Consider the following 9522-nt stretch of genomic DNA (forward strand, 5'->3'; position numbering starts at 1 on the left):
ACCAAAGGGAAGGGAAAACACAGAAGAGCTACTTATTGGAAATCCTACCAATAAACAGGTTATTCTAACAATAATATGCAAGACAACTTAGAAGAATTAAAGCAACACAGCCATATGTTGAAGATGAACCTTATATATGGTAAAATATAAACTACTTTTTATTCGTCTCATTCAGAACTTGAGGTAACCAGCCCAGGTGTTGTGATCTCCCATCCTCTCAGGCTGCTGTAACAAAGAACCAGAGACTGAGTGACTTAGAAAGAACAGGGATGTATTTCTCATTGTTCTGGAGGCCCAAGATCAGAAAGCGAGCATGGGCAGGTTCTGGGTGAGTGCCCTGCTTCTCACTTATGGATGGCTTTCTTCTCTCTATGTTCTCACAGGGCAGAGAGTTCACTAGCTCTCCAACCTCTTCTTAAAAGATTTTGTGAGCACTATCTTTCATGAGTTCCACCCTTATGACCTAATCCCCTCCCCAAGACCCCACCCCCAAATGTCATCATATTGGGCTAAGGGGTTTCACATATGAATTTAAGGGGAATACAAACATTCAATCCACTGCAGCTATAGGTTCTCAAGTCAGGGCTGTGATGAAAATTGCATATAGTTAAAAATACTGTGGAAAATCCCCTAGGATTCAAAGGACAAACTTTTGTGTTTGTTTTCACATTTTTGCTGTCATTTTCCTTTCCCTAATGTAGTGTTCAGTAAACTTTTTCTATAAAGGGCTGGCAGTCAGTCAGTCAGTCAGTTAGTTAGTTCAGTCGCTCAGTCATGTCTGACTCTTTGCAACCCCATGAACTGCAGCATGCCAGACTCCCTGTCCATCACCAACTCCTGGAGCTTACACAAATTCATGTCCATCAAGTTGATAATGCCATCCAACCATCTCCTCCTCTGTCGTCCCCTTCTCCTGCCTTCAACCTTTCCCAGCATCAGGGTCTTTTCCAATGAGTCAGTTCTTCACAACAGGTGGCCAAAGTATTGGAGCTTCAGCTTTCAGCATCAGTCCTTCCAATGAATATTCAGGACTGATTTCCTTTAGGATGGACTGGTTGGATCTCCTTGCAGTCCAAGGGACTCTCAAGAGTCTTCTCCAACACCACAGTTCAAAAGCATCAATTCTTCAGCACTCAGCTTTCTTTATAGTCCAGCTTGCACATCCATACATGACTACTGGAAAAACCAGTTAAGATTTTAGGCTTTGCAGACCATACAATCTCCATTGCACCTACTCAGTTAAGCTGTTGCAGAGCAAAAGCAGCCATAGACAGTACATAAATTAATGACTGTCTGTGTTCCATCAAAAGTTTATTTACAGAAAGTAACAGCAGGCTAGATTTAGGCTGCAAGTCATAATTGGACAACCCCTGACCTAGAGAATTGGAAACTAGTATTCTTTTTTTTTTCATCATAAAAAGTTTAATGGACATCCATCATCTCATATAGATACAAAATTAACAAAATAGAAAAAGATATTTTTCCTTGGGATGAAAACTCTTAGGATTTGCGCTCTCAACAACTTTCCTCTATAACATACAGCAGTGTTAATTACATTCATCATGGTGTATATTACATCACTAGTACTTATTTATCTTATAAGTGGAACTTTGTACCTTTGACTGCCTTCATCCAATCTCCCTCCCTCAATACTCTTGAAAACAATCTGTTTTTACTGAGTAATGTGTGTACATATTTCTGAAGGCCTGGGCTTATAATGAAAAACAGCAGCCCCTCTCCCATCTCTATATTCTACATTCAATCAGCAATTGTCTATCTAAATCTTGTTTCTGTTGCTTCTGGAGTTTACCCGTGTATTTCTAAACTAATATTCTTTAAAGTGTAGAAAAGTCATGAAGTAAATTAAGAGTGGAGGCTATGTAGTCTAATTTATATAATATAAATGTATATGAAAATCAAATTAACTTTATAATAGAAATAGTTTTATGTATTTTCTGTAATTTTTAGGGTCTAATGCTGAATAAGATGAACTCTTTTTAAATCAAAAGCCCTTAAAATTAGTTTTATCCTTTTAAATCAAAAGGCTTTAAATCTTAAGATCCATTAATTTCATTCTCACCTCCTCAAAATTTATTGTATAACTTTCATGCAGTCTAAGAGGGTCATTTGCTTCATTAACATAGTCTTTTATCCCCAGGTCCTGAATATCACAGAATGTCCCAAAACTGTATTTAGTTCCAAATGTTTTCTAATTCAAAACTTTAATTGTATTTTACTTTTATATTTTTTCCCAATTATGTAAATATAAGATTCATAATATCCTCTTTTCTCCCCCAATTTCCTTGTCAGGATGGGCTATGTGACATTGTGGTAATAAATTTCTGCCCATACCTCAGTGGTGTAACAAAATGAACATTTTTCTTACTCCCAGCAGCTCTCATCCAGGTGGTGACTTGAGAACATACCTTGTAGCTACACCAGGTAGAACTGTTGACTTCTAGATCTCTGAGTAAGAGAAAAGAGATCACAGCTGTTCTCTGCACTGTGGCTTCGAGGTTGTATGTGTCAACTCTGTTTATGGCTAAGTTACCAGAACCAGTCACTCTACCCCAGTGGAACTACCTGTCAGGTTAAGAAATGCCATCTTCCTGTAGGATTGAATGGGGCTTAGAGAACACATAGTATTTCCTCTGCCACGTTCTGTTGTATAAAAGGTGATGCATGTGTGCAGCATGCTAAGTTGCTACAATCGTTTCTGGCTCTTTAGGACCCTATGGACAGTAGCCTGCCAGGCTCCTCTGTCCATGGGATTCTCCAGGCAAGAATATTGGAGTGGATTGCCATGCCCTCCTCCAGGGAATCTTTCTGACCCTGGGATTGAACGTGCATCTCTTACATCTCCTGCACTGGTAAGTGGGTTCTTTACCACTAGAAATGAAAGGCCATAAACGAACCAGTTTACAGACTTTTGAAATTTATGTAGGCTAAATATCCAATATAACATATAACAGCACTTGGAGACATAATGTAAATCTTACATAATGTAAAACCTAAGGTAAAAAGTCAAAGGTTATTACCAGTTTTTATTCCCCAGTTTAGATAGCTACATTGTAATATTTTGATGAATCATCAAACGAATTAGTTGAGAATTAGGGAACCTGTACTGCAGAAGAAGAAATTCTATTCAGATGTCATGATACTTGACAACCACAAATGTTATCTGAAGGTAATTGCTACTGTATTCAGTTCATTCCTTTTGAGGATTTCATGACCATCCTTACCCAGGCATAGTTGAGAGAATAGTCTTTGTTCGAGGCCATCTTTTTGTTTTGATCCTCAGTTCCATTAATCCATTACTGTTTCCAGTGATCTGCACTGTGGTATAGTTTCTTTAATGAGAGATCTTATTGCTATTTGCTGGGTGTCTGAAGGCTTTGATTATGCACACACTCTGAGATCACTTTGAGCATCAAATCTATGTCAGTAAGGGTGCTAAGGATGCTTTACTTCCCTCTAATGAACTGTGTAAAATTGGCTGCTGCTTTGTAAATGACTCCAAAAGTAGCAGAATGTGACCATAATCTGTTATCTCAAATTGGAGCCTTCTCAGTCTGTAAATATATTGTGGACTTTCTGCTAGGGCTGGGGCTATATTCAGTTCCCTTAGGCACAGTGATTCTTACCAGGGAGGCATGGATTCCTAGGTTTGGAGATGGGTATTAGAATCTCTTGAGTTATGAGCAGTGTGTGTAGTAAGAAAAGGCATATTTAGCAAAACAATGCAATTTCATATTTTGAAAAGCAATTGTTTTTATGACTTGAACTCCCAAAACTAAATTTGAACCATATTCCTGGATGCTGGAAATAACCAGATGTTTTGAGAGGATGTATATCTGAATCAGCAGGGAATTGGATTTTTATATTTATTAAAAGGCATCTTAGGTTTAAAGCATGAAGTCTTTCATGATGGAAAACTGAAAATAGATTTTCCATTGTGCAGGAAAAAAGAAAACCATGGCATGATTAGAAGATTTGAGGGCAAAAGGGTCAAAAGGTAAGAATTCAAAGCAGTTGGTAAGGGAATAGCAGGAGACTGACATTACCTCTAGGAAATTCTTAGCAACATAAAGGCATGGAGGCACAGAGAATGCCTGAGCTGCGTGGGATGAGAGCTCACTTCATTTCATTTGGATGTTAAAAGAAGGCTGATAAAGTTGTGATCACTAGAGTGCATTTATGCTCGAGGCATAGCCTGTAACCCCCTGCATGGCTAAAATCGCAAGTCCATCTGGGCCTTGGTTTCATCTACTAAGTTAGAGGATAGATGGCAGCCAAGGTCTCTTCCATTAAAACCACCCCCAACACACAAAATCAAACAATTAGCCAACAGTCAGAAACAAACATTCATCAAGCCCATATAAAGATCCAAACATTGTTGGCCAGAGTCTAGAGATGTTGCAAAACAAGATATAGATTATACTGTCTATAGGGAACTTATTATCTGTTTGGGAAGACAAGCTTTAAATATAAATAATGCAAAAAAGTATATTTTCTATTACAATGGGGTAAGCAAAATACAACTTGCAGGACAACTCTGGCCCAACAGTTATAGCTGCTCTCACATTGCATAGCGGAGAGTTGAGTTATTGTTACAGTGTATGGTCCACAAACCTAAAATATTTACTGCCTAGCACTTTACAGAAAAAGTTTGCCAACTCATACATTCAGTTCAGTCACTCAGTCGTGTGTGACTCTTTGAGACCCCATGGACTGCAGCATGGCAGGCCTCCCTGTCCATCACCAATTCCCAGAGCTTGTTCAAACTCATGTCCATCACATCAGTGATGCCATCCAACCAGCTCATTCTCTGTCATCCCCTTCTCCTGCCTTCGGTCTTTTCCAATGAGTCAGTTCTTCACATCAGGTGCCCAAAGTACTGGAGCTGCAGCTTCAGCATCAGTCTTTCCAATGAATATTCAGGACTGATTTCCTTTAGGATTGACTGGTTTGAACTCCTTGCAGTCCAAGGGACTCTCAAGAGTCTTCTCCAACACCACAGTTCAGAAGCATCAATTCTTCAGTGCTCAGCTTTCTTTATAATCTAACTCTCACATCCATACATGACTACTGGAAAAACCATAGCTTTGATGGACCTTTGTCAGCAAAGTAATATCTCTGCTTTTTAATACGCTGTCTATGTTGGTCACAGCTTTTCTTCCAAGTAGCAAACGTCTTTTAATTTCATGGCTGCAATCACCATCTGCAGTGATTTTGGAGCCCAAAAAAATAAAGTCTCTCACTGTTTGCATTGTTTCCCCATCTATTTGCCATGAAGAGAGGGGACCAGATGCCATGATCTTCGTTTTTTAAATGTTGAGCCTTTAGCCAACTTTTCACTCTCCTCTTTCACTTTCATCAAGAGGCTCTTTAATTCCTCTTCACTTTCTGCCATAAGGGTGGTGTCATCTGCATATCTGAGGTTATTGATATTTCTCCCGGCAATCTTGATTCCAGCATGTGCTTCATCCAGTCCAGCATGTGCTTCATCCAGCCCAGCATTTCACATGATGTACTCTGTATATAAGTTAAATAAGCAGGGTGACAGTATACAGCCTTCATGTACTCCTTTCCTGATTTGGAACCTGTCTGTTATCCATGTCCAGTTCTAACTGTTGCTTCCTGACCTGCATAAGTATTTTTCAGAAGGCAGGTAAGGTGGTCTGGTATTTCTATCTCTTTCAGAATTTCCCACAGTCTGTTGTGATTCACACAGTCAAAGAATTTGGCGTAGTCAATAAAGCAGAAGTAGATGTTTTTCTGGAATTCTTTTGCTTTTTCAATGATCCAACAGATGTTGGCAATTTGATCTCTGGTTCCTCTGCCTTTTCTAATTACAGCTTGAATATCTGGAAGTTCATGGTTCACATACTGTTGAAGCCTGGCTTGGAGAATTTTGAGCATTACTTTGGTAGTGTGTGAGATGAGTGCCATTGTCCGGTAGTTTGAGCGTTCTTTGGCATTGCCTTTCTTAGGGATTGGAATGAAAACAGACCTTTCCAGTCCTGTGGCCACTGTTCAGTTTTCCAAATTTGCTGACATTGAGTGCAGCACTTTCACAGCATCATCTTTTAGGAGTTGAAATAGCTCAACTGAAATTCCATCACCTCCACTAGCTTTGTTCATAGTGATGCTTTCTAAGGCCCATTTGACTTTGCATTCCAGGATGTCTGGCTCTAGGTGAGTGATAACACTATCATGGATATCTGGGTCATAAAGATCTTTTTTTGTATAGTTCTTCTGTGTATTCTTGCCACCTTTTCTTAATCTCTTCTGCTTCTGTTAGGTCCATACCATTTCTGTCCTTTATTGTGCCCATCTTTGCATGAAATTTCCCCTTGGTATCTCTGATTTTCTTGAAGAGATCTCTAGTCTTTCCCATTCTATTTTTTCCCTCTATTTCTTTACATTGGTCACCGAGAAAGGCTTTCTTATCTCTCCTTGCTATTCTTTGAAACTGCATTCAGATGGGTATACCTTTCCTTTTGTCCTTTGCCTTTCACTTATCTTCTTTTCTTAGCTATTTGTAGGGCCTCCTCAGACAACCATTTTGCCTTTTTGGATTTCTTTTTATTGGTTATAGTCTTGATCACTGCCTCCTATACAATATCATGAACCTCCATCCTTAGTTCTTCAGGCACTTTGTCTATCAGATCTAATCCCTTGAATCTATTTGTCACTTCCACTGTATAATCGTAAGGGATTTGATTTAGGTCATACCTGAATGGTCTAGTGGTTTTCCTACTTTCTTCAATTTAGGTCTGAATTTGACAATAAGGAGTTCATGATCTGAGCAACAGTCAGCTCCCAGTCTTGTTTTTGCTGACAATGTAGAGCTTCTCCATCTTTGGCTGCAAAGAATGTAATCAATCTGATTTCGGTATTGACCAACTGGTGATGTCCATACATGTATTAGAATAATCAAATAATGTCACATGGCAAGACAGGATAGATTCCAAGTGCTAACAGAGGACAGAGCTATTGGAATGAGATAAGGCCCTGCCTGCAGAAGATTCATTCAGTCCCAGCAATCAGAAGAGAGCAAAGAGTTTCCAGTTTCTGGAGACAAAAAAGGAGGTCATGAACAGGGACACTTATAAGTAGATAAAAATGTTGAATGTAACTGTATATTGTTCTTTTTTTATACTTATAGTTTTGACTGTGCTGGCCCTCAAAATCATTAATTTGGAAAAATGCAACCCACTCCAGTATTCTTGCCTGGAGTATCCCAGGGACAGGGGAGCCTGGTGGGCTGCCGTCTATGGGGTCGCACAGAGTCGGACATGACTGAAGTGACTTAGCAGCAGCAGCAGCAAGCCTTTTAAATATTTTTCACAATGTTTTTCCAAAATCAACATTGATTAAAAATCCACCACTCCTCTCCTGAGAAGCAGGAAATATTACTGCGTGGATACTTCTAATAAATGAAAATTTGTGATTCACTCTAAAGATAATTAGGGGAATACACAAATGAATTTCAGGGGATATTAAGATTGGAAAATCTGGATTTTGAAATAAGATATCAATATATATTGCATTTTTATTGCTATCTTTCCTTAATTCATAGATGTACTTTATCAACCACTATACTTCTGACAAATGAAAATACCTGGAGCTAAATAGTAACTACAGTGGATTTGGGATTAGTCATTTTCCACTGTGCCAAGCTTTGCTATCATGGTACCCAATTTATTTTGTGCCTTTAAAAATTTCTCAGTGCTTCTGAGACTTTTAGATGCTACGGGAACCCGCACTGAAGCCCATTCAGCCAGAACTGCCCAACTCAGAAAATGTTCCATGTTCCAGAATTTTCCTTGCTCTTCTTTCCTCCCCAATCCAAATTTATTTTCCTGCATTTGCTTAGTATCTTGTGTGTTAGGGGCCTTGATAGCTACTTGAAAAGCATTAGATCATATTGGTTAATAGAGCCTTTAGTACAAATTATTATTATGAGTGTTATGAATCAGTACTAGGACATGGAAAAATTCATTCAGCCCTAAAACTCCACCCCCCACCACCCTTGGTAATGTGCTGGGCCAAGGGGACACAATGATGCATGTTAGCTTGTGAGTAGCTCCCTGTCTTCACCAGTGTGCCCCCAAAGGTGGTCCCTGAGTGATCTCCACATGCACCTTCTGATCTGCTGATTAAAATACGCAGCTGTTTAGCCTCCAGAAGAGGTTTACTCTGTGAGGATACTTGGGGAGGCCACATGATGTACACATTGTTAGCACGCTTCCATTTTTCCATACTTTAAGGCCAAAGGGAGATGATTCCTGGATTCAGGGCACTCATCATTCAGGACACTGAGAACAATGGCTAGATTTGACTTGCAGATACATTTTCAAAATTGGGAAATTTCATATAAACATTTAATTTCTTCCTTGTCTTGAGAAATTAGAAGCTCTGATATTACTAGGTTTGTATTTCTTGACTCAATTCAAGGAATCTTTTCCCTGTTACAGTTAGACTAGTTCAAATCCCTGTTATTCTCTACTGTGTTGCACACCTGGACATCCTTATTCAGATATCTTACATACTTAGCCCTTGTAATAATTTAATTTAATGGCCTGTGATCTAGAGTCAAGTGCATAGTTCAATTTTTATTTTTTTTAAATTTTAAGCTCTGTTAATGTTATCCCAATTTATCTGTGTCCCAGATAAGGCTGTGACCTAATTCTATGCTCAAACCTTGAAAGACCTTGGGAAGTGGGATTCTATGTTCTAGAGCAGAGAATGGTCAAGATATTTGGGGCAAGTGGCTACTTTCAGGCATCTAGCCAGCATGGGTTTGGCTTAGGATGCTGAGCCTGGGTAGCAGGCAACAGAATTGAAATCACCTTATTTCTTTCTAAATCTAGCATTCCTATAGCAATTGTCACCATGGTATCTTGATGTGTTCTGACAGGGGAAAATTTCACTTATTTTAAAAAAAGGTGGGAATGAGGGATAGAAAAACTCTAGCCTTGGGGGTATTTCCTCAATAAGAGCTCAGAAACATGTGTACACATAGGACAGAAGTTCCATCATGATCTGAGTCAACCAAGGCCTGGTGTTATTTCTTAATGGTGAGGCTGCAGATGCCCAGCTGAAAGAATGCTTGAACCTGAGGACTGAAAGCTAACTCAAGGTCATAATATTCATTGCCTGGCTCTCTTCAGTATTTGAGGCACTTGTGCATGTTAATCTCATTTAATCTTCATAACAACTCTGTAAAGTAAGTGTTGAAATGTTCATTCCCACTTTATAGTGTCAAAAAGAGATTCACTGAAGATTAATCACTTGCTTCAGGTCAAACATGTCTTCTAATAACAACTCTCCTGCATTTTAGATTACGACCAGTGTTTAAAATCTTATTCAGCCTTCACAGCTTCTGTATAGTATGGGGCTTCCATTTACATGTGTATGTGTCTGTGTGTGTGTGTGTGTGAGCACACGCACGTGCCCTCTTAGTCACCAACTCTTTGCGATCACACGGACTGTAGCCTGCCAGGCTTCTCTGTC

Source organism: Cervus elaphus, chromosome 18 (assembly GCF_910594005.1).
Source record: "Cervus elaphus chromosome 18, mCerEla1.1, whole genome shotgun sequence".
In the NCBI taxonomy this organism is placed as follows: Eukaryota; Metazoa; Chordata; class Mammalia; order Artiodactyla; family Cervidae; genus Cervus; species Cervus elaphus.